At 35.2% G+C, this 27,446-nt stretch overlaps 1 protein-coding gene across 2 annotated transcripts in view; it reads right to left on the bottom strand.

Annotated features, from left to right (window-relative positions):
* Positions 1-27,446, bottom strand: part of LOC131431532 (cardioacceleratory peptide receptor) — a 236,366-nt gene that overhangs the window by 156,884 nt on the left and 52,036 nt on the right. The window lies entirely within an intron of this gene.

The following is a 27,446-nucleotide window of genomic DNA, read 5'->3' as shown; positions in this document are numbered from 1 at the left end:
TCAAGACAAGAGGGCTCCAATCAACTTAGTTCGACTTTGGGCAGTGTAGCACCAGCCATCGAGGTTTACTTACAGCACTTAGTCGTGAAAAAAATTTGTTCACATCGCTCAAAAAAAGACTCGTGTCGATTGGTACCAAAAAATGCTGAAAAATTCAATCGTGGTGCCTTAAATTTAGTGTATAACATCTACACAGGTGACAAAACATGGATTTACTCATATGAGCTCGAAACTAAACAGCAGTCGACTGTATGGGTGTTCCAAGAAGAACCAAATCCAACAAAAAATTTTGGCGCTCGAAGCACTTGAAACAAAATGATGGCTTGTTTTTTCTGTATAAATGGACATATCGCTACCGTGTCTTTAAAGGATCGTAAGACCGTCAATTCTGATTGGTATACCACCATTTGTTTATCAGAAGTTTATCGTGAAATGAGGAAAACAAACGCAAGACCCTCAGTCGGTGTTGAACAGTCGTTCGCACCGCACGCGTATAGCTCTTGGCTCCTGGAATTTTTTTCTGGCTACCTAGAGTTTCATTGATTCAAGGCTTCAGTCTTTTTCAAGACTACCTGAATCACTATCTAAGTGACTAAGTGATACAAAGAGTGATATTAGAGTGACTAGGTGATACAAAGAGTGATATTAGAGTGACTAAGAAATTAATCAGCCTTTTTTAAGGCTAGCTAGGAGTCTAATCGAAGACTAATTTAGCCTAGTTAATTTAATTTAAAATTTCATTTATTTCAAAAATGCCTGCGTCCAACCGGAAAAGCAACAAGCCTAAGGCTAAAAATAATTCAATACGGAATAAATGAATGTAAAAATAAAAGACAACGGACGGATTTCCCTTCCGCTGATCCTATGCCGTCTAACAATATTTACGAGATTCTTCCTGAATCCGATTGTAGCGACATAGAAGAAAATTCTTCAAAAATTCCCAAAATGGACGCTTGTCGTTCTGGGAAGAAACAACAATCTATGCCACCAGTGACGGTGATGATTTCCGACTTCAAAGCATTCCGTACTGAGCTTTCTACTTTTCTCCCGAAAGTGAAAGTCTCATTTCAAATCGGACGAAGAGGAGAATGTCGAGTCTTGGTGGATGGATTGGAAGATTACGAACGTCTTATTCGATATTTGTCCGAGAAACTTCATAAATTTTATTCATATGATATAAAATCAGACAGACCCTCCAAGGCTGTCTTGAAAGGATTATCAAATGATCAAAGTATTGATGAAATTAAAAATGAACTAAAAGAATTACTTGGTTTTTCCCCTTCCCAAGTAATACTTATGAAAAAAAGAGCGAATGGTACTTCTAAACCACGCTCTGGAATTTCGCATGAACTTTACCTAATACACTTCAATCGAAGTGATGTAAACAATTTGAAAACTTTAGAAAAAGTACGTTTCATTTCCCACATTAAAATTCATTGGGAACATTATAAACGGCATAATCGTATTGCAAACTTAACGCAATGTCGTCGTTGCCAAGGCTTCGGTCATGGAACCAAAAATTGTCATATGGATATACGGTGTTTGAATTGTGGTAAATCGCATTCGAAAGACGCTTGTCCAGTGAATGAAACCACTGATAAATTTTCATGTTCAAATTGCAATGGAAATCATAAATCCAATTATTTGAAATGTCCTGTCAGGGAAAAAATTTTAAACGCTCGTTCGCTTAGACAACAAGTCAAATCAACGACCTTAAATTTACAGAACATACCTGAAAATCAAAAGGCCGTTACAAATGCCACGCCTAATTTTTCTAAGGGACCTATTTCTTCGAATTTAAAACAAAAAAACAGGTACGCCTGCCAATTCGTCTTCTAACGAAAACAATTTATTGACAGGTAGATCGACCTCGTCATCATCTTCTTCTAATGTCAGTTATGCTGGTATATTAGGTAGAAAACTACCACCTATTTCTTCTAATGTAAATAATTCTAACGAAAACAATTTATTAATAGGTAGACCGGCCAAATCACCTTCTTCTAATGGCAGTCTACCTACCAATATTCCTTCAATGCCATTCGCTTCTTTAAATGAAGACGATTTAGGCGATATAACTGAAAATAAAATGATCTACCTACAAGATCAACTTTTTCAAATGATCATCCAAATGAATTCGACTTCATCACTTTTTGAAGCATTTCAAATCGGATGGCAATTTGCAAATAATATTATAATGAATTTAAAATTTAACAGTGATGTTAAATAAATATTTGAATATTTTAAATTGGAATGCTCGATCTTTGAAATCGAGTGAAGATGAATTTTATAATTTTCTCGAAGTTCACAAAATCCATATTGCCATTGTGACAGAAACTTTTCTTAAACCAAATGTCAAATTGAAAAGTAATCCACATTATGTGGTTCATCGATTTGACAGGTTTACTGGAATGGGTGGTGGAGTTGCCATTTTTGTCCAACGGCAAATTAAACATCGAATTTTACCTTCTTTCAATACTTTCAATACTTATTGAAGGCTTGGGAATCGAAGTTGAAACCATTCATGGAATTTATTTCATCGCTGGAGCATATTTGCCATTCCAATGCACCGGCGAACAATTAAATTTCTTTAAAGGCGATTTGCAAAAACTTACAAGATATCGATCGAAATTTTTCGTAATAGGGGACTTAAATGCTAAGCATGTCCAGTGGAATTGTAGGCAAAATAACAGTAATGGTAAAATACTTCATAATCAACTTTCAGCTGGTTACTTCACAGTTCTTCATCCCAGTAATCCGACCTGTTTCTCTTCCGTGAAAAACCCGTCTACAATTGATCTGGTTCTAACGGATCAAAGTCACATTTGTAGTGAACCGATTATACATGCTGATTTTGACTCGGATCATCTTCCTGTAACATTCAGACTTTCCAACGAAGCTATAATTAATCCAATTAGTTCTATTTTCAACTATCATAGAGCTAATTGGTTGGATTACAGATCTCACATTGAAAATTCTGCGGACATCGACACAGCAATTGATAATTTGAATCATTATATTATCGAAGCTAGAAATCTTTCAGTTCCCAAAGCTCAAACTAAATTAAATTCTCCTATCATCGATGACAATCTTCAACTGCTCATTCGGTTGAAGAATGTTCGTCGCCGACAATATCAACGTTCTCGTGATCCTGCTATGAAAAACATAGTTAAGGATTTACAAAAAGAAATTAAACATAGATTTACTCTTTTGCGAAATGAAAATTTCGCTAAAGAAGTTGAACAAATTAAACCATATTCTAAACCTTTCTGGAAACTTTCTAAGGTTCTTAAGAAACCTCAGAAACCAATTCCTGCTCTCAAGGAAGGAAATCAAATACTTCTTACAAATGGCGAAAAAGCTCAAAAACTTGCTCAGCAGTTCGAGAGTGTCCACAATTTTAATTTGAACGTTGTGAGTCCTATTGAAAATGAAGTCTCACTGAAATATGATCATATTTCAACCCAAGTGTTATCACACGATGACATTATTGAGACGAATTTTGATGAAATTAAATCAATTATTAGGAAACTCAAAAACATGAAGGCTCCTGGTAATGATGGAATTTTTAATATTCTTATTAAAAATCTTCCCGATGTTGCCTTGAGACTCCTGGTTAAAATTTTCAACAAGTGTTTTTCATTAGCTTACTTCCCGAAAAGATGGAAAAACGCTAAAGTAATTCCTATCCTGAAACCTGATAAAAACCCAGCAGAAACATCAAGTTATCGACCAATTAGCTTACTTTCTTCTATCAGTAAACTTTTTGAAAAAATTATCTTGTTGAGAATGATGACTCATATAAATGAGATTTCAATTTTTTTACCAGAGCAGTTTGGATTTCGTCATGAACATTCAACTACTCATCAACTTGTCAGAGTAACGAACATGATAAAATCAAATAAATCTTCTGGGTTATCCACTGGAGTTGCTCTTCTAGACATAGAAAAAGCATTCGACAGTGTTTGGCACAAAGGTTTAATAGCAAAAATGTCTGATTTCCAGTTTCCTATTTATTTGATCAAAATGATTCAAAATTATTTAACTGATCGTACTCTTCAGGTTAGCTATCAGAATTGTAAATCTGAATTGCTACCCGTACGAGCCGGTGTTCCGCAGGGTTCGAGTGTAGCTCCAATCTTGTATAATATTTTCACTTCTGATCTTCCAAATCTACCCGTTGGTTGTCAGAAATCGCTATTCTGTGACGACACAAGTCTGTTAGCCACAGGTAGAAATCTAAGAGTGATCTGCAGTCGCCTACAAAGAAGTTTAAATATTTTCAGTGATTATCTGTCAAAATGGAAAATTAAACCAAATGCAGCAAAAACGCAATTAATTATTTTTCCTCATAAGCCAAGAGCTTTATTTCTCAAACCAAACAATAATCACATTCTAAAATTGAATGGCTTGGAATTGACATGGTCTGATCAAGCTAAATACTTAGGTTTAACGTATGACAAAAAACTCACTTTCAAGGATCACATTGAAGGAATCCAGGCAAAGTGTAATAAATATATTAAATGTTTATATCCTCTTATAAACAGAAATTCTAAGCTCTGTCTAAAAAACAAATTGTTAATTTATAAACAAATTTTCAGACCAGCCATGCTTTTTGCGGTACCAATTTGGTCAAGCTGTTGTTCCACCAGGAAGAAAACGCTTCAAAGGATTCAGAATAAAATTCTGAAAATGATTCTGAAGCGTCCTCCCTGGTTTAGTACAAATGAGTTACACAGACTCACAAATATAGAACCATTAGATGTAATGTCACATAATATTATAAGCAAATTCCGACAAAAATCGATGCAATCTTCAATTGAATCGATTCGCTCTCTGTATTAGTTAGTAAGTTAGTATATAAGTTCCTTTTCCCCATTACACAATACAAGTAGGTTTAGAATTTTCCCTACACAAAAATCTCAGAATTGCGGAAACAAATAATGTCCTCATGGTAATAACCAAATCATATATATAATAGGGCTGAAAAGTCACCACTTGTGGCTGAACACCCAATTTGAATCTTAATAATTTAATTTTAACTCATATTCCAATAAATAATTATTTAAAAAAAAAAAACGCAAGACCCAAAATCATTCTTCACCACGATAATGTATGTTAAGCTCTCACACATCGGCTCAAACAACCGAATATTTGAGCACCCAAAACGTCGAATCGATAGGCCACCCGCCGTATAGCCCTGACTTGGCACCTAACGACTTGTATGTGTTCACTTCCGTGAAGAATAAATTGCGTGGAGGGCCATATCCGATCAAATATAATACTGTTTTAATTTTTAAGCTAAATACATAAGTAACAACACTCGTATTAAATATCTTTATAAGAACGATCTTACTACTCGCAGTTCACCCGGGAGCGCTTTTATCATTGTAGAAAAACGAAGAACGATTGTACAGATAAACTGATCGAACGAAAAACATCCGATTCGCATGCCTCAATCAACCACTCATGAGCGACGCAAGTACATTCACCCCTCTAAATCTTCACAAGGAAACAAAACGTCTTAGGGCGACAACCTCAATATTCAGGGCGCGCAATGAGATTTGTTCGCGACAAAATTTGGACACTCCTAAATACGTATGTCTCTGGAAACACTTCATCAATACGTGATATATTTCGCAGATTGAAGAACGTATGTCTGTTAAGTTTGTAAAATCAATGTTCGGAGATGCTAAGAGCTTTTAGACCGAAGATGGCATCAAAAGAAGAGCAAGTGCGAAAAGCAATTGTGAGCAGTCGCAATGAAAATCTGGATAAAGTAAGCAAAGTTGCAAAAAAGCTTGATTTTTCTGCAAGCAAGGATGGCTTTTATCGTATCAAAGAACGTTCTCTAGCAACTCTTTACACGATTCAAACAATGCCGTCAAATAGAGACGGATATCATCTCAGCAACAAAAAACCGGCATGGTTCATTTAACATAGAATGGACACCAGTGCGAGAGCGAATTTCTCTCGATGACCCGTCTGAGCATCATGGGTTAGCACGCTGCTGTGGGGATTCTCTCTGAAGCAACAAACGGTCGCTTTTTCTCGTTTTTAGATCCGATTCTATACGGTCAGTGAATAATTGCGATAGAATCATTTTACTATTGCCGCATACTCTAACTATGTGCATATAACCTTTGTATAAGTTGTATCTATGAAAACGTATGTGAATGCTCCACACAAGGATTTTGAAATATTGTAACCTAGTATGAGAATCATCAATTCGAATCATCGATTCGATTTTCTGCGATAATTGTCAACTGGCGATTCTCTCTTGGTAAACTCCACACAGCGCCGATAATTGCCAGACTGTATATATTTTGTTAAGGGCCATGAAATACAATTCATTTTTATAGTATCATACAACGGAGCGGAGTAGAAGCATTCAAGGACAAAGGAGAAGGTCTAGTTTACTAAAAAATATTTGGTTTGGCAGGCAATATGGAGCTGTGTCGACTAAGCCAAAGATTCATCGTTACCGGAACGGAAAACAAAGAAGTATACTGCCAAGAATTACTAAAGAAGTGATTGTTACCATTCCTACGCTGCCATGATGATTATCGCTATTTTGAGCTGATTCGGCATCTTGTCACAACGCCAAAGATCTTTTGGAATGAAATAAAGTCCACCTAATTGCCCGGAATTGCGACCTATATAGCGGTATTGGACTCTCGTAAAGAGAGAACTCCTCTCTCTTTTGTGTCATATACGTTTTACATTACTTGCTCATTGCAATCACAACATCGAGTAGATGCTATTCACACGGATTTTTACGCAGCTCTCGATAAGATCAATCACCAGATAGCAGTTCCCAAGCCTGATAAGTTAGGATGCAGCGGATCATTCCTTAATTGGCTTGAATCATACCTGGCGGGTCCCACTATGTCAGTGAAAATAGGTGACTGTGTTACTTCATCATTCATCGCAAGTTCCGGAGTTTCACAAGGAAGTCATCTGGGGCCGTTCATATTTCTAATATGATTTTAAAGTTTCGTTGAAGTGCGATGATTTCAAGCTATTTCGTCTCATTAAGAATCCTGATGACACCGATTTCTTTCAGTCTCAATTAAATTTATTCTTTAATTGGTGCAACGTTAACAGGACGGTGTTGAACACTTCAAAATGTTCCGTCATCTACCTCTCTCGCAAAAGAACAACGATCACGTATGATTAGACTTTTTCGCAAACGGTCCTAAAACGGTCATCAATCAAGGATTTATAAGTATTACTGAATGCTAAACTTAATTGCTCCGAGTTCCTCGCTCTAGAAATAACTTCGGTTTCAATGAACCAGGCTCCAGTATGTGCCGCTTATTCAACAGTTGCTCTAACGAGTTCGATCTTCAATCATCTCGCAAAACTGTCAAAAACCTTTTTATCAGATTCTTTTCCTGCTAAATTTATTAATTTTACTATTTCAATAGCGTTATTAATATAGTAGCGTCAGTGTACAAAATATGAGAAGGTTTTATGCCTGTTGGAGAAGGGAAATGAAAGAATCTCAGCTCAAGTAGGCTTTTCCCTTACTCCTAAATCAATAAATAAATAAATATATATAAACAATAAGCTACAACTATTAAAAAAATTCGAAAGTCTTAAACAAAAGCAGCTAAATTCGGCTGCAGAAAAGTCTGCACAGACCCAAATGCAGCCTAATTGAAACAAAGTCTTGGCATTACATTCCTTTTGTGGAATTTCGTCTTTCTGTTTGAACAAACACCGCAGCCGATTCATAGCGTACAGAATCATTGCATGGCTGATGCCATGCCAAATCCTACTGAATCTACACTAAGAATCCTTCCAGGTCGGGGCTCGAACATACGACAACTGGCTCGTAAGACCAGCGCCCTATGCATTGAACCGCCAACCAGGGTTAGTGCAGTCTAATTAAGTAACTGTAGATAGTTTTAAGATGACAAAAAAACATGCCATTCTACCGGCAAAGTCTGCACAATTAAACGAATAAAAAATGCATCTTGGATTGAACTAAAAGCAAGTTTGTTTCTTTCAAAATTTTTAATGTGGAACACATTTTTGTTTTCTATATAGCGGTGCAAACTAGAAACTCAAAAAAAATACACGTAGAAATGTGGTCAGGTTTTGAACAATTACAGCTCAGTTAATTTTGTATCAATTATTAATATTATGTCACCAATTGATTGGAAATATTTCTACGTATTGATTTGAATGTTCATAGCCATGTATTTTTAATTGTATATCATTGAAATGTTGATTAATAGCTAGCAGTGTCCTATTTTGGCTGCAAAAAATCTCCGGCATACCGGATTTCCCTGCCATAGACGACGGTTTTGAAGGAGTAAGCGATGTATCAAAGAGAGAGCATCGCTCTGATTGGTCAATCGATGCAAAAGCGAAGCTGTTGGAAGCACGCGAATCTATAAATAGAAGCGAAATTAAAGCTAACGTTTCAGTCCTATTCCTACCATGCTAGAGGTAGGTTGTTGCTAGACAGCAAGACAAAAACGTGTCAAAAAACGATTTGAAGTTTTACGGGCTGATGCCAGTTGTTAGCGCAAAACCGTGTCGCTCGCTGTGCGTATTACATTTCTCTCCATGCTCTCTCGTAAATGTGTAAAATGATTCTCGATGTGGCCGGGTGGCCAAGGAAGTTTTGATATTTTCGGTTACAAGTTTGACTATATCACATAAAATCCAATAAAGCTACCGCTTGTTTGGCTGCCTTGATGAGCCGATTTTATTTCTCTCTCATGTTTCGTTACGTTCCAGGATACAAGAGCAGAAAAATGGTGCCGCCATAGAAACGTACTTACCATTACAAAAATAACATTCACTTAATTTTTATCGCGACAACATGTATGTTTTTATGCACTAATCGCATCTAAACTAAATTATCTAGACATTGTCAGGATAGATTTTTGATCAATGCTTTTGAAGGCGAGATATTCAATGAACAAGTTGAAAGTTGCCGTTTTCAGTTATGCAACTTTTCCTTCAGAAAAAAGACTTTCCCGACCGCTAAACTCAAACAATCATTGTGAAATTTTCACAGAATAATCTAAACTAAATTTCTAAGAGATTGTCTGTTGGGTTTTTTGATATTCGTCACCATTTCTAAGAAAATCAGATTTGAAGCGTGAAAATAGTCCTTTAAAACACACTGGCCTAAGCCCTTAATTGGTATGCTCTGATCTTGTGTCATGCAAGCTCGGAATTCCATGTTAAGTCGTTTCCCCATGAGAAATTGACAACTACCCCTGGATAAATTCTGGATGATCTCGATTGATAATGAGAAATAGTTTATCGCTTCAACCGAAATCGCAGATTGGTAGAGAAACTTAACGCTAAAAAAACTGCTTGCATAAAAAACTTGAACACAAGCTTGGCGAAGAGAGCTTTATCGAAATCGCAAGTATGTACAAAGATATAATTGCATGCATTTGAGATAATGGTGTAATTTCGTCGGTTATAAAACAAATGCAAATCAAGACAAATGATGTTCGGTGTTGGTTCGGATTGATTGAACTTTTTGATTGTAGATCATTAGAAATTTTGGTTGCCTTGTTCCACATCGACGGCTCGAACAACCCCATGGGGCTGATCCTTGTAGTTTTTTGTGTCCAGATTTTACCGCGAACAAGCCTTCCCCATTGTTATATCTACTAAGCCGACATTATTTAAAAACATCTCACAAACAATTAATAAAATACTACAATTTACATGCTATCTACCGGCGAAGTTTGCTAGCATTCGCTCAGGATAAAGTCTTTTTACCAGATTTGAATTTTAAAACGTCAAAATATTTACTGCATTTATTCAAGCTTCATTGCAGTATTCTAGACATAGCTCTGACAGGACGTTGAAAATTCATCTACCACATGTCTACTACTATCATTCGTATGATTTGAGTGAATGGCAATTATGGTACTTCATATCATCTGATATATAACTAATCCGCATTAACGCAACTACGTATCCAGGTTTTTGGTATCCATACTTGGTTGAATCTGTGTACGGAGAGCCGAAATTGAACGATATTCTATTGTTTCTCACCCAATGTGGTAAGGAGCTATAGTCAGAGGGTTTCATCGTTCTTCCTGAAACGAAAGAATCTTATCTGTATTGACCACAAAATGTTTTAGAAAATTGTTTGTTATCTCATTTAGGGTACCGAATTTACATCTTCTCGTAAATATTGCGAATCGTTCTGCATTCTATCTGTAAAGCAAATCTGTTCCGATCTGTTCTGAAACAAACTGATGTTCAATAAATCAAGCCTCTGACTGCGCAAATTGTTGAAATCAGCTAGTAAATAACTGCATTGTTACAGAAAAACTATACTGAAACTATAATTTGAAGATCTGTGGACTTTGGACTCTCGGCAGAGCAGTTCAAATATTGTGTCACTCCAAAACTAGCACTAACACTATTTCTGCTTTGTGATTTAATTATTTGCTGCTACCTTTCACCAAATTTGCTTAGTTATAACTTAAACGGAGGGCAGAATCTAACAAGATAAAAACTAACTCAATCTCATAAAAAAAACTTTAGTAGAAAACTTCGTTCGCTTCTCCGCATCTGACACGTGATCTCAACAATAAAAATCAGCAATTGTTCCTCCAAAAGTTGTACATCAAGCTCAACCATCCACGGTACGTTCCGACATGTGAATGCACCCCAGGTGAATCGAGCAACTGTTCCTTTTCACTGACGAAGATTGACGGTGACTGCGGTGTGCTCTGAAACGTGCCAGTGCTGAGATCTAACTCAAGCAACAAGTAGCATGAATCACTTCTCCGAGCCTTTAAATTCGATTTAATCCTTCGACAGCCGACAACGGATTCAATGGAGTTGCAGTTTGCGATCCATTTCCAGTTAACCAAATCACCCCGACTGGTACGCGGTTCGTTCATTCTAATGTGCGCTCCCCCGCAAGAGAAACCATTATTTTGGCGTGCAAGGTGGAATTAAATTTTCTGAGAAAATTGACGTGCATTGATTAATCACTACGCTGCGGGGAGGCGAAAAAACGAAAGAGAAGAGAATGAGTTAACTGCTGGAAACAGATGACCGGTCCCGGGTTGATGTAATGACCGTTGTCGGATGCTCGCCGGGTGAAAACGGAAAAAAATGTTATATCTTTTTTTATAGTTCATCACCATCCACATGCAGATACCAGCTAATTGATTAATCATCGTGTATAACAAAAACAGCTTAAAAATCGTGAAATAAATTCGTCATACCCCATGAAGCAAAGAATTTTTGGTCATTTTGGCTCATTTATTTATAAATTTAATCTCTCATGAATTTAACCTAGAATTCCAATTACTTCTGCATTCATCTTTCATGTACTTGATTTCAACAAGATTGGATTGATAAGCTTAGAAGACTACCCAAGTACTGGATCAAGTTCAATCAATAATTATTATTTTCTCCTACTATGCAAACACTAAAACTACTAGCAAGAGATTTAATGCACTATGGTCCGAAACGGAAAATTAGCGTGACAAAAATATTTTCACTATTAAATATTAGTTTTTTTGTAGTTGGTGTCTTCACAAAAGTTGTTTGTAATCAAATGGCGCACCTTTTGAAGAAAAATGTTACTAGGGTGGTCCACATTAAGATAGAAATCTGAAATCTAACTTTCCTTATTGAACTCAAAAATGATTTTGTTGTACAATAAAGTTGTAGGATATTTTATTTTGAGCAACTTTGCTGAAAAAATCACCTCTCTAGCTTTTCATTTGATCGAGTTACATCAATTTTCCCGAGTAAAAGTAGGGTGGCTCCTGAAAAATCAATTATTTTTGTTCTAACTTTTTTGTGAAATGCTCTACGGAAAAGTTTTCTTCAGAAGAGTTATTGTACTAATTATTGCGCATAATTTTGCTTAACCAAGCTTTTTCATATGAGCTACCAGTAAAAAGTTATGATTATTTTTTCATCAAAAACTAGTCAAGCTTCAAATATCAATATTCATTAGATGCCAGATCGATGAAAATGTATCCTATGTGGTACCGGAAAGGTCATAATATAAATAAAAATTTAAGAAAAAATTGGAAGGGTGTTATTTTTTTAACTTATTTAAATTAGTCTTAAAAATACCTTCAAAAATCTCAAAAACATTGCATAACTCTTAAACGCCTTAATGCATCAACATACTTTCTTGAGCAAAACCATAGTATCATATTAATTCTACATGTGTACCGAAGTGAGTCGAATGGTGATACAACCGAGTATTACCATTCGACTCAGTTTGTCGAGTACGCAAAATGTCTGTGTATATATGTGTGCATATAATAAAGATGTGTACACGATTTTCTCGAAGATGGCTGGATCGATATTCAAAACCTTAGATTCAAACGGGGTAAAATGTACAAAAAAATGAAAAATGCACTCGTTTTTTTCAGAGACTTCTTAACTGATTTTCTTCAACTTAGATTCAACTTGAAGGTGTTGTAGTCCCATAACATTCTATTAAATTTCATATGGATCCATGTTCCGGAGTTATGGGGTAAAATGTGCAAAATGATAAAAAGTGCACTCGAGCACTTAAAGACCGCTCATCTAATTTTCACAAGCTTAGGTTCAAATGAAAGGTCTTACAATCGCATACAATCCTTCCGAAACTTACCGGAAACGACTTACGGTTCGGGAAGTACAGCCTTATAAGTATAAAAAATTAATTTCCAGGAGTGTTCTTATACATGGCATGGAAAAATCGAGTCAAATATATTCAAATAGCCATATAATTCTTCAATTGAACAGGTTTGGTTAGTTGATGAACAAATACATTGATTTTTCATAGGTAAGCATAGAATTTTGTTCGGATCCGAACTCCGGTTCCGGATATACAGAGTTAAGTGTGTATGAAATTGTGATCCGTCATCTAGAGCGACAATGCAAAAGAAAAAATCCTTTAATTTTTGCTCGTAATTTTTTCAATTTGTAAGTTGTGTTGGTTGCTGGTTTCTGTTTCCGGAATTTCCGGAAATAGTGGTAAAAAACTCAAAAACTTTATTCTCAACATTTTCTCGGTGATGGCTGAGTAGATATTCACAAACCAAGACTCATATAAAAGGTTTCATTGTGTCATAGACTGCTATTGACTTTTGTTCGGATGCGATTTCCGGTTTCGGAACGGTTTGTGTTTAAAATGCATACCGTCATGAATAGCAAAAATGCAAAAGAAAACGAAAAATCGGATCAAAACTTTTTATAAATTGGAAGGGTTACGATAGTGTACGCTTTTTTCGTTTTTATTCAAGATTAAAATAAAAGTTTTTCAAAAAATCGCTTAGTAATATTTATCAAAGACACTGGACAAAAATATCCTGTTTGTACAAGAAGTGTTCGTTAGAATAACAAATGTTCCTTAAAAACCTATTCCTAATTTAACTAGTGGAATAATAATGCACAGACAAAATTATGAATTTTACAGGTGACATAATTCTACAAATGAAACAATTCATAACTACTAAATATCCCAAATGACGTAATATTCCACTCGTACAGAATTTTACATGCTCCGAATGTAATTTGCACTCGGCTATCAAGTGTCACTGTATGAGTTTATATGTATAAATTATGGGTTTCTGTGGTTCAGTCGATTAACTGATGTGCTTTGTGATCTGATGGTTCTTGGTTCAAGTCGCGCTGCTGCTATCGATCTTTTGTTTTTTATTTCATTCGATTTCAATCCAAGTAATTTTCAAATCATAAAATTTTACATGTTCTTGAATGTTTATTTGTGTGAAATACGACCCTCCATTTATGTGCATCGTATAAGATGTAAAAGCACAACACTTTTTCGAACTGTGTGCTTCCCCTTGTTATTCACGGCGAATTTCGAGCCAAGGCGTATTCGCAGTTGGACACACTTTCTCGGATTTGAATCAAACTTTTCGGACATGTAGACTTTGGCCATTTTGCGTGCTTTGTTTTTCCAAAATTGACTAACTTTCGAAAAGGGACAAACTTTTTTAACCATTTTTTTGTCTTTCTCATATAAAAAGGCTATGCAATCGCTGTGAAACCCAACTTCACAACCGAGGACCGGAGGGCCGAGTGTCATATACTCGACTCAGTTCGTCGTCGATATTCGACTCAGTTCGTCGAGATCACTAAATGTCTCTGTGTGTATTTGTGTGTTAATTCTTAGATTCAAATGAAAGGTCTCAAGGTCACATACAAAGCTCTTGAGTTTCATTTTGATCCGACTTCCGATTTCAGAACTACAGGGTGATATGCACAAAAAAAAGAAAAAAATAGTCACACATGTTTCTCAGGTCTTATGGTCTTATGGACTCATACATTTTTTTAGAATTTCATTTGGGACCGACTTCCGGTTCCGTAATTACTAGGAAATATGTGCAAACTTATTAAAAAATGCGCATTCAATTTTCTCGAAAATTTCTTAACCGATTTTCACTAACTAAGAAGCAATTAAAAGGTCTTTAAATTCCATTAAAAGACTCCGAAATGTTGATAGAGATCCGACTTTCGGTTCTGGTAATACAGTGCGATTTATGAAAATCTTCAATTTCATGAGTATTTTTTTTTTATAAGCGATAGCGAAACGAGGTGCACATTTTTTATAACTTACTGGTTAATTCATATATTGCAGATCTTGTTAGTTAGTGAATATATAAAATTACTTTGGGACTATTAGTTCTCGGTTTCCGCTTCCGAAAGCAACGATAATAGTGAAGAAAATCTCCAACAACGGAACTCACTTTTATTTTTCAGTAACGGTTAAACCGATTTTCACGAATCATGATTCAAATTCAAATTATTCAAAAACTCGTTGTATGTAAATATACTGTGCAATTTCATCCTTATCCAAAATGACGATTTACGTTCGGCTTTGTTCGCAGCGTGCTTTGTTCAATTTCGTATAGTGTACAGGGTGGCCACATCAAAATTTATATTTATATAACTTTATATTTATATAACTGTTTACAAATTGAAAAGGTTATGTTAGTTTATACCCTAAGAAAGTTTCTTATTTTATTCAAGATTGGAAAAAAAATCTTCACAGAATCTTCTAATGATATTTTTGAAAATATAAGTAATATGGGAAAGGCATCATTACATCACTAGGTGGATTGAAAAAGGTTTTTCAAACAATAGTGTCACTATTTATGTACCATTTAATTCCACTATTTCACTGTCACGTTATTACACTTTCACAAAGTCACTATACTTTAATGAAGCGGTTTTATAAAACCGATACCCTGAAGAAGGATGTAAATAACATTCCGAAATACGCGTATCTGTATTGTAACGTTTGTTATGCTTCATTAAAGTATAACGACTTTGTGAAAGTGTAATAACGTGACAGTGAAATAGTGGAATTAAATGGTACATAAATAGTGACACTATTGAATATATTCCGCTAACAGCTCCAAGTGAAAATAGGTTTTCAAACAGTTATTGCCCAAAAATGACAAATCCTACAAAAACATGTTGTATCAGTGATTTTTATAGAATCAGTTAAGTTTTTGAATAAAAACACTGCACAAAAACTTTCTCGAGTCCTATTCTGAAAAAATTGACTTTAAAAATTTTCAATCAATTTCCACAAAGAAATATTTTCTATATTGACAAAAAGTTGTCCCAAGATAGGTGATTCCTACCAACCGTTCATACATTGTAAGATGGGCATTTTGAAAGAAAAAAAGTTTTCCAACAAGAACTATTTTTTTTCCAAACTTATTTCTTTATCTAGTGTCTTTTCATCCAAAACTAAACTAAACTGGAAGTCATTCTCATCCAAGATTCAATAAAACAGAATTTGTGAGAAAATAACTACAAATACAAGTTGTTAGTTACTCTATATTAACAGAAAGTATCAGTATTGGATGAGAAAAAGTTTTTGATAGGAAATATTTTTTAAAAATGCCTCTCTTCCCACATATGAAAGGTTGACAGGGAAATTAATTAACTACCTTGGGACACAATTTTATGTAACTGGTATTTTTTTTTTGTAAATTGATTTTAAATATAGCTAATCAGTGTTTCATTTTCAGTAAGAGATTCTAATGGACGAATTTCGCGCCAAATCGTGTTCGGATTTGGCCGCACTCCCTAAAATTTTAATTAAACTTTCTCGACATATAGACTTTATCATAAAAAGCCACTTTGGTTACACAGAAAGAAATAATGAAATTTACACGATATGTGAATAAATAGTAACATGGAAAAGAATGTGAAATCAATAGTAATGTGAATCAATAGTAACATGGGTTGAATAGAAAGTTTGATTAAAAACCACCATCGATGCAAAACTGAATTTTCAATCAATAGAACTGTATCTTTCATTTAATGCTTATATTTGCTACACGGGTAAAAATCCATTTCCGTTACCAGGATTAAAAATCATGAAATCATGAATCATGTCTATCGTGAATAATAAGTCATGATCAGTGGTGGTAAAGCATCGATTCCGAACACGCAAAACGTGTTCGTTCCGAACCAAAAAGCGAACCACCATCGCGAGTATGAATTTGCCGATACCATCGTTCAAGCAAGCATCGCCGAACCAAGAAGCGATGCTGATAGTGAAAGAACCGATGCTTTAGTTTGTGAGCCTATCGTTACTATGTTCATGAACATCCGATTCGAGTACTATAGGCTGTTGCTTCGGATGAACCGAACTTTGTCAGCTGCGGCTGGACGTTTCAGTTTTTGGGTAGCTTAGCAGAGTATGGTAATTTTGTACATTTCCAGCGAGCGTAGGGTGGCTCAATATGATAAATTGAAAATGTTTTTACATTTGCAAATTCGATATTGAATAAATTGATGAGTCAATAGCAATTAAAATTGAGTAATTTTGGGCATTTACAACGAGCGTAGGGTAGAAAATTTTTCGACTAATCTCATTTCGATGCTTTATTGATTAGTGAATAAATAGCAGTTCGAATTGTATTATTTTTTTGCATTTTCAGCGAGCGGGGGTGGCGCAATATGAAAATTTGTAAATTTCTGATTTTTACTAATTTGATGTTTTATTAAATATTGATTCAAAAGCAATTAAAATTTAACAATTTTGAACATTTTCAGCGACCGTAGGGTGGTTCTATTTGAAAAATCGACAAAAATTGTATCTTAGACTAATTGGATGGTCTGTTGATTCTGGAAATAATTTTTTACATTTTTATCGAGCATAGGGTGGTGCAATATGAAAATTTGCATATATTTAGACTTTTGCTGATTTCATGTTCCATTTAATAGTGAATCAATGTAAATTTGATAATTTTGGACATTTTCGACGAGCGTAGGGTGGTGCTATTTGGAAAATTTTAAAATTTTTGACTAATGTCGATTAAATGTCCTATTATTTGATGAATCAATAGCAGTTCCAATAGGATTTCCAATTTACAGCGATCGTTGTGTGGTCCTATTTGAAAAATGTTAGTATTTGAATTTGCAGATCCGATGGTTTATTGATTGATGAATGAATTAAATTCGAATAGAATAATTTTATACATATCTTGTGGGCGGGAATGGCTTAATATAAAAAAATTGGGAATACGTTACCTTTTGCTAATTCAATGTTTAATAGATAGCAATTGGAATATTAGAATTTTAAGCATTTTATTCGGTGGTAAGGCAGCTTCATATGAGAAATTGTGAACTATTTTTCAAATCGGATGCTGTATTGATTAATATATAAATAATAGTGGTGGTGAACCATCGGATTTAAACATGCAAATCGTCGAAGTGTCTGTGATTTTAATTGTAATTTTTAACGCGCTATTGCTTTGCTCATCAACTGAAATAGAATTTAGTATTGATGCTGTAGGTAGGCATTTCATCGAACCATAAATAATAAAACTACGCATCGAATAGAGCTCAATTGAGCTTCGACGATGGTCTGCCAACTGAATGGTTTGGTACATATTGCTCCGCCGAACAGCAAGCGAACTTTACCATAAACCGAATGAACAGCTTTTGCATATTTTTGCTAGGAAAACATTTCTAAACAAATATGTATAAAGGTGCTCGGTTCCCGCTTTACCGCTGGCATGAAATTGTAAATAGTTTAAAAATTACAATTTCTATATTAAGCCATCCAGCGCTCGCTGAGAATATCCAAAATTAACAAACGTCGCTCGCTCGCTAGAAACGTCCAAAATCATCCAATTCTACCTGCTACTGATTCGCTTATCTATTGAACATTAAAATACAAAAAATCAAAATATTTTCAAATTTTTATATTAAACCCCCCTACGATCGCTGAAAATTTCAAAAATGAGCAATTTGTAATTGTTATCAATTCACTATTGAATGAAACATTTCATCAGCAAAAGTCAAAATACTTACAAGTTTTCATATTGCGCCATCCTACACTCACCGAAAATGCTCAAAATTATTCAATTCGAACTGCTATTGATCCAACAATCAACAAACCATCGAATTGGTATTAGTCAAAAATTTTACAATTTTTCAAATAGAAAAACTCGTTGCAAGTAGCTGAAATTACTTAATTTTCTTTGCTATTGACTCACCAGTTTATTAAACATCGAATTTGCAAGAATAAAAAAAAATCCCTTTTCATATTGAGCCACTCTACGATTGCTGAAATGTTCCAAAATATTCAATTCTTATTGTTATAGATTCTATAACCAAAACCGTAAAATTTGCAAAAGATCCAAAACTTACTATTTTCCATATCGAACCACCCTACGCACACTGATAATGTCCAAAATAATACCATTTGAATTGCTTTTGATCGTTTTATCAATCGAGCAAAAGAATTTTTTTTGTGCTGATCACGTGTGCATTGACCAGGATGCGAGACTTGAAATCAACAAAGCATCGTATCGGACGCAGTTTACTCGACCCTCGCCGATGGTCCGCCAACCGAACAGTTCGAAAAAGATTGCTTCGCCGAACACCGAGCACAGAACACCTTCGCATTAAACGAGGGAATAGTTTTCGAACCTATCGCATGCTTACGCTCGGTGAACATTTTTGAGTAAACTTGAAGAAGCATCGGCGTTCGGTTCGCAATTTACCACCACTGGTCATGATTCCATGAGCAAAATTGTTGGTATCATGCACAATAACACATCTTTCATGAAAATTTTCATGATATCAATCATTTTGCTTATGAAATTTCATGAGAAGGCATGGTTCATGATTGCATGATTAAAAAATCATGATACCGGTAATAAATTTTTATCCGTGTATTAAATAACAAAACGTACAGAATTGTACAGTAACTTTATGTTCAATTGCCTGCCCCAAATGACAATAGATGTAAATTTACAAAATATTTTTATCGGAAATGAATGAGAAACTCACAGAACAAATGATTTTTTGGAAAAAGAATTCTTATGCAATCCGTGCATACGCGTTTACCATTTCCGCCACCCTGAGCTCTCTTATGTATTAAATCTCTAAAAGCAGAAGTGATAGCAAAGTGATCTTCAAACTTGGTCAATTACTCAACAGTAGATTTCAAACGATCCTTAGCTTGTTAAAACCGGTAGAACAATCTCCAAGAAAACAGAGCGTTAAAAAACGTTTGAAATGTGCACACACTGTAAAATTTTTCAATCTTGTCGAATGGTATACAACACTAGGGGTCTCCTGTGCTCTGTTCGTAAGTCGGGTTTTCCAGGTAAAAAAAAGGTTGGTCCTTTTCTGTCTAAATCAGTTTTAATAAAATAAAGTAGCTTTTTGTGACAAAGTCTGCATGTCCAGATATTTTGCATATTCATTGAATTCTGAGAGGGGACACATTTCTCAATGAACATTAGATTAGGTCCTAAGTGCAAATAACAAAATCTCTTTGTTTACTTTCTCTTTCGATTATTAAGGTGCTCTTACCAATCCTTCTTGCTAACTATTTGCAAAGAACGACCACTAAAACCATCATCTTTTCATCTGTACAAAAGATATCATCGCAAAATGCAGGAATATTCCGTGATCAGGCGCGTATACAAGGGCGGTTTTGGCGGTTCAAACCCCTCCCGAAACTTGAAAAATTAATTATGTTATGAAGCTATAAATATGACGAATTTTGCGCCAACTCAAACAAATGTTAGCAGCACTCTCTCTGATTTGAATGGAACTTCCTGTCAAACAGTCACTTTGCATACTTTATTTTTTTCCCAAGATTGATCCAGACTGTCTTTTGAATAGGGCTGAACTATTTAACCAATTTGTTTCAAAGAGCTATTGTCGAAAATTATAAGCCCTACAGAAAAGTGTTTTACTAGTGATTTTTTAAAAAATCAGTCAAATTTTTTAATATAAATCTGAAAAAAAAATTCATTGAGTCCTACACTGAAAAAAATTTACTTTCAAAATTTGAAATCAATTTACAAAACAAAATCATTATTGATTATGATAAAATGTTGTCCCAAGATAGGTGATTAAGTTCCCTGCCAATTGATCATGCATTGCAAGATGAGCACATTGAAAAAAATAAAGCATAAACTATTTCTTGTCCAAGCCGATTCTTTTATCCAGTGTCTTTTTATTAAAAACCTAACTAAAATGAAAGTCATTATCATCCAAGATTCCGATGAACTCAATTGAAGAGAAAATTTCGCCGAATACCCTGTTGCTAGTTGCCCGATATTTGCAGAAAGTATTAGTGCTGGCTAACAAAAAGTTTTTGTTAGAATAAGTTTTGCCTTTCCCTATAGAAAGGTATAAGAATTGCTGGAAAACCGACTTTCGAACGGAGCCTCGGAGACCCATAGTGTTATATACCATTCGACTTAGTTCGACGAGATCGGAAAATGTCTCTGTGTGTGCACTTTTCGAAGCTATATATATATATATATATATATATATATATATATATATATATATATATATATATATATATATATATATATATATATATGTATATGTATGCCGAATTTTTTTTTGAAAAAATCAACTTTCTGTGACTTAGAAAACATTGATATTTTCTCTAAGTCCCAAGAAGTCGATTTAAAAAAAAAATTTCGAGATGACAATGAATCTCGACGTTGCATGCAATTCTAAGCCTTCTGGCATCAAAATTTTTTTTTCGATTTCGGAAATTTCACGTACCAAGTACAGTATTGTGTAGTGAACAATAGAACGACCTCGAAATGAGTGAACCAAACGAACAAAAACTACCGCCGACACGAAAGAATACAATTGTTGTTGACTTCAGACAGTGCAAAATTCGATCTTCGATACGAGAACTTGAAGGTTTGCTTAAGGAGCAATTGCATCTTGACATTAAACGTGTACATTTACTTCAATGCAATAAGACCAATAATGTTGTTTATATCCAGTTCTATAAAGAGTTGGATGCAATTCAATTCGCTAAAGACAATAATAATGTGTACTATGTGGCGCATGAAAATATCAAGTACAACATTCCAGTATATATGGAAGATAGTGCTATAGAAGTGCGTGTGCATGATCTTCCCTCAAGCGTCAACGATCCTTATATTCGCAAAACTATGTCCCAATACGGAGAGATTCTCTCTATCGAAAAAGAAAAGTGGAAGATTTTTTTCCCCGGTATTCTAAATGGTGTACGTTTGTTACGCATGCGCTTGAGGAGGTCTATACCTTCTTATGTGACATTCGGTCAGGATACAAGAATCTCGTGCAAATCACTTGTTACCTATGACAATCAGATGGCCACATGTCAATATTGCCAAAAAGCTGTTCACTACGGTAAGCCATGTGATAAATTGGACAAGGAGACAACTAAACCAAAGGACAACGGTGCTTCCTTCACACCAACCCCAAGCAATCCCAGCACACCTGTAACAGTCACCAACAACAGTGAAGCATCCCCTTCAACGAAACCATCCAACGTATCCCCTATAGAACAAAGTACACCAGCTGCAGTTAACAACTTACCATCCAACCAACCAGCAACTGCAAACAATGTACAACAACAATACCACCGATGCGGCAATGATTGACGAGATGAACCGTGAACAAACTGCCCCTCAATGCTCGCAGGAGGAAAATGGAAGGGTGACAACGAGATCCAATACAAAAAAAAAATTATTTAAAAACTCAGCTAAATCGGCCACGTAAAGCTTGTACGCAAATAGGCCTGAATAAAATATCTTTAAATTAAAAAAAAAGGGTTTTTCCCTTCAAATCGCTAATCTTACAATATATGGAAGGTTGGCAGGGAACATAATTATCTATGTTGAACCAAACTTTTATTCAAACCTTTATAAAACTTTTTCTTCATCATTACTGATACTTTTTGCAAATATCGGGCAACCAGTATTCTTTGAAATTTCCTCTCACATTGAGATTCATCAAATTGTTGGATAATAATGACTTTCAGTTTAGTTTAGTTTTCGATAAAAAAACATTGTTACATTTTTTTATGAAAAATGTATACTTTTGTTGATTGATTTTAAATTTTTAATGTTATTTTTTTCCAATGCAGGACTCGATATAGAAGTTTTTCTGAATTTTCATTAAAAAATTCGGCTAATTTTGTGAAAATCTACAGTATAATACTTGTTTGCATTCGTTATCATTTTTCGTCAACTATTTGAATAAAAATGGTTAAAAGAGTTTAGCCCTTTTCAAAAGACAGTCTAGATAAATTTTGGAATAACAAAGAATCAAATATGACAATTCTGCACGTCCAAAAAGACTCATTCAAATCTGATAATGTCAATATTTAAGTCAATATTCAAATTTCTATGCGTATGGAAATTAATCATCATGTTCTGAAACTCCCTCCAAAAAAATATGGATACGCGCCAGTCCGTGATAACTGAAAAAGAAAGTTAAACAAGAGAGATAAACTTTTTTTTTTGTTTTTCACTTATTACCTAATCGAATATTCATCGAGATTTGTTCGAGTTAACGAGAAATTCGCAGGGAGTAACAGATTCAGAGTGATATGAAAACTGTGAAAAAATGGTTTGTCATATTGAAGATGAATATGGGGAATATTAGAAATCTTACAACTTTCCTTCAGATTCCTGGAAATTCTCACCCTCAGGGTGTCGGTTAAAAAGTTGGTCTTCACATCGATAGCATAGCCTTTCTATATGAGAAAAGCAAAAAATTCATGTATCATTTATTTTGACAAAACTTTTGCTTTTAACATCTAAAATTGTATAGAAAACAAATTTGGTTATATCTATCACAATTCTCAAGTTAGAGCAGTTTATTTGTTTAGGTTTTTTCAAACACCGAAATCCAGAAAGACAAATGTCATCGTGCGAGATGAATGAACTCGTTACTGCTAACGCCTTGCTACCCCCAGATAGCATCTCCTACAATCAAAGCATCAACCACAATCGGAAATGGTAAGACATAACGTGGCAGACAGAGAAGAAAGTGTTTTAGTAATATATGGCATTTTGTCTGATTTCTGCCGTTCTGACGCTAGATCGATTGCTGGTTTTTTTGCTGTTGCGCCAGATCAAGACTGTCCCCATTGGGACATGGAACCAACAGAATCGCATCGTTCGCCAAGAAAAACCAGTCAACATAGCAAAAAGCATAATCCGTAAGATATTTCAGTTGCGCAGTTTCTGCTCAAACCTTCTCCGCCTTGCTTCTTCCACGTTTTTATGTTTATGTTACTGGATGGTAGTTTCCATCATACAAGTTCTAGATCAGAATGTCTACTCAAGCCTTCTACAAACGTAAGCCTCGGTTGCAAATACGACAAAACTAACGGTCACAGATAAATATATTCGATAATCGATGCATTCAGCACTCTCGGGAATTGCCAGGGGAACTCTACTGAACGGTACTCACGACTGAAAATGACCCGAAGGCAATTCCACACCACGATGGTGGTCGTACCACCGGTAAACTGTCAGCTCGTGCCTTACTAATAATTCTACAGAATGGGTTTTTTTTTTGCAACATCGCCGAGGCGTGCAACGGAGAGACAGAAGAAAAAGAGAAGGAAGACCAAACGTTCGCAATTATATCATGATCTGTAAAGTGCGAAAAGATGCGTGGTACTGAGAGCATTCCATAATTACATGATTACTGGCACGTTGGTCAAGAGGTATGATGACGAGCTATGATTTATGGGGGAGGAGTTTTAACTTGACATTTGCGGGGCGTAGTCATTTTTAGCCGTGATAGAACAAGAAAATGACCACACACGTTAGTAAATTGGCTAAGATTGTTGACTTAGCCGTAAAGTGCTATGTTTCGCTAAAACCCATAGCCAATTGAATTATCAACTTCGAACCACCCCATGCCATCTGATGGACCTGTCTGATTAAATCCAACAACAAGATTCGGAAACACGACTCAAGTCAGCATCAGCCAGCAGCTGACACTTGATGAATCTCGGCTGCGATTTTTATAATATCAGGACGGAATGGCTTGATGAAGAATGGTGCCTGTCCAGGTTCATCTATATCTCCTTATTCGCACTTGTTTGTCGTTTACAAGTACATCCTGTCCGCCCGAATGAGTGCTCCGAAGTGGAAGCAAACCAGCGTCGCAGGGACCTGTCCCAAGAGCCCCTAGCGAGTGAGCAGTCTTGTGGAAATTCGAGCCGGATTGCCTGGTGTTTGAAAGATTTATAGCGGATGATGTCCAATGGGAGCCATTTCAGCTCTGACTTTCCGTTACATCGTTACAACACACGCACACACACACACACCGCTCACAAGTAATGAGTCCGGGTTTTAGGGCTATGAATCTTTCCACACCGGCACTTGTTGAGGGAAATATGCGTCAGACGTCGCCGCAAATGAATTCCGTCGTAAACCAAATACATCAAATCGGTTCTTTCGCCAATCATATCTAATTATAATAGTTTCGTTGCGGCTATGGCTATGGATCGTCGTATTTATGCTAGTTGATAGTTCAAGAAAACGTGTAAAGTGGTAACGAGTGCGCGTTTTATTGCACTTGGTTGCGTTAAATCAGTTGCGTAATTGGAACGTAGACATTTACGATTTTTAGATTAATAGAAATTTATGATTTGCAAAAGTAAACACGTGTCCCTCAAATCTGTTTCTATTTGAGTGTTAGAGGATTGGAAAACTTTAATTAAAACAGTGATGATCAATGACCAAGGAACTGTAATTTTTACTTTATTGGGGTAAATTCAATAACTTAATCATTTAGAAAAGAGGCATTTATCATGTACGGCTCAATCAAAAATTTCTAATTCATTACTACACGACTATTAGCACACTGGATATTACCGCCTGGGTCAATTGTTGGAGAAATATCAAGATTCCGAGATTTGCTACAGATACTTTAAATACATGATTTTAAAATAACAAAATCTTCAAAATATGAGATAATTAAGGCTGTGAAACATTTCGCGAAGGATTTGAACTTGTGATTAAAGTTCGACATTTCGATAATTATTTTTATCGAGAAGTTAAATTTAACTAAAACTACGGCCCAATTCAAGGTTTGACGGGTGGGTAGATACTTGGGTTTATTTGGCACTGAAAATGAAACGATAACAAGTGGTATAATCATTGCAACAAAGTGTAACAAAGTGTAACTTCGAGAAAAACTTATTTCGTGAAAACTTTGTTTTGAGAAAAATTTACTCCGTCTGACATATATTAAAATTTTTGCCATAGATGCCATACTGAAAGTAAAATAGAAAATTATAGATGCCATACTGAAAGTAAAATAGAAAATTACACATAAATAATTTTTACCAAAGGTTGGAAATTTAAATGGTTTTTCCAGATTTTTTTTAGCGTCAGAAAATAATTATCGAGCTATCAAAAATAACCATGCTATCGATACCGACAGTCTAATTGCTCGCCGGTCAAATTTTAACTAAAAAGTTAAGATAATTCGTCAGATGGTCAACAGCCCAAGTTTTCACAAGTTCCTGTCGCATGCCTCCCCGTGTGTCTAACATATGATGACATTTGGTCAATCGAACGACGTCGACTGGGTGCTATCGCCTTCTGCGTTATTGTCAGAATGAAAGGATGAGAAATTATTTTGTATTTCATTTCTCATTTGAAACAGCTTGAAGACCTATTGCAGAAGTATATTTGAACTCGTTAATGCGGTTTTGAATTTATCTAGACTTTAAGTTTACTTGTTTTGATAAAAAACATCTGTATCATTCTTTTGCATTGTTCATAGATTAGCATTTTTCATCGCATCCTTAAATAATGCGACGCATAATGCTAAATACGGTTTATGAATAAAAGTAACTGTTTGGGTATGAATAATTTTTCTACTCTCATTAATAGTGTTTTGTTTAGGAGCGTCTATAGGAAAAGTATTAAGATGTAGGCAATAACGTTCTATGTCCTGACTGAATATTTGGATACAATTGGTAAGCAATAGGACATTGTATGCAAACTGGAGTGTGGGTAAGATCGGAAAATGTTAATTGTATATACAAAACAGAAAAACATAAACTAACTACACTTCGATTGCTTGCCATTTGCTAGAGATCGAAAACTTTATGTAATGGCTGAATCCATTTCACGCAAACATTACATTGAGGCGGGGCTAGTCGATAGAGCGGTGACCTTGGAACACGATTTGCTCTGTGTATGAAATGGGTCATCGGAATTCGAATGAGTTAACACCTGCCTGAGTCATGGACCAACGTTATTTGCATATATAAACAAAATACATTTTACTTCTGATTCAACATACACGACAGCCGATCCATAGCGTACAGATGCTACTGACACTGAGAACTCTTCCAAGTCGAGCATATGACAACTAACTTGCCTGACCAGAGCCCTATGCATTGAATCGCCAACCTGGGTCAACACACAGTAAATTTATTTCGTGGTTGAAAAGTTCCATAAATTGATAAATTGATAAAATCTCCATTGAAACAATTTCATTCACCTAATGATGTACAGATGGCGTTCTCATATTACTCTTATTTTCACAAATATTACTAAGCGAATCTATGAAAAACTTCATTGAATCTAGAATAACAAGAAAGTTTATTTGCGCATAAACTGACCTATAAACTTAAACTTCAATCAGGCGCGTACCCAGGATTTTTTTTTCGGAGGGTGTTTTTGGATAAAATCGTTACTACCAAGAAAATCGCTTGTCATAAAGAAATCACTACTGATCTGATCATTTTAAGATCAGTTGATCAGTGATTATCAGTTGATCAAATCACATCGATCAACATCGTTATTAATCTTCTGTCATACAAAATCGGTAGTAATATTGAGCTAGAATTCATGTAAGATCACTCATTGTGTCATTCGATCAACTTTGAGCATCGTGGAAGAAAATCACATACGAGCAAGATCAGACATGAGTGCTAATTGATTTTCGTGTGAAAGTTAGTGACAACAGTAATTTAAAATTGAAGATAGCGCGTGTCAATGTGAAAATTATGGTAAATTGGTAGTTTGTGTTAATTTGCACGCATGCGTGTTCGATTTCGCAACCAGTTGTTCGAATCGCAATAAAATGAATGTAAGATGAAGGTTTTATGAATATACAAAATTTGGATTGTAACCACATTGATATTATAG

Source organism: Malaya genurostris, chromosome 2, assembly GCF_030247185.1.
Source record: "Malaya genurostris strain Urasoe2022 chromosome 2, Malgen_1.1, whole genome shotgun sequence".
NCBI classification, from domain to species: Eukaryota; Metazoa; Arthropoda; class Insecta; order Diptera; family Culicidae; genus Malaya; species Malaya genurostris.
Note: the sequence above shows the minus strand (reverse complement) of the source record. Positions and strands in the feature narration are given on the sequence as shown.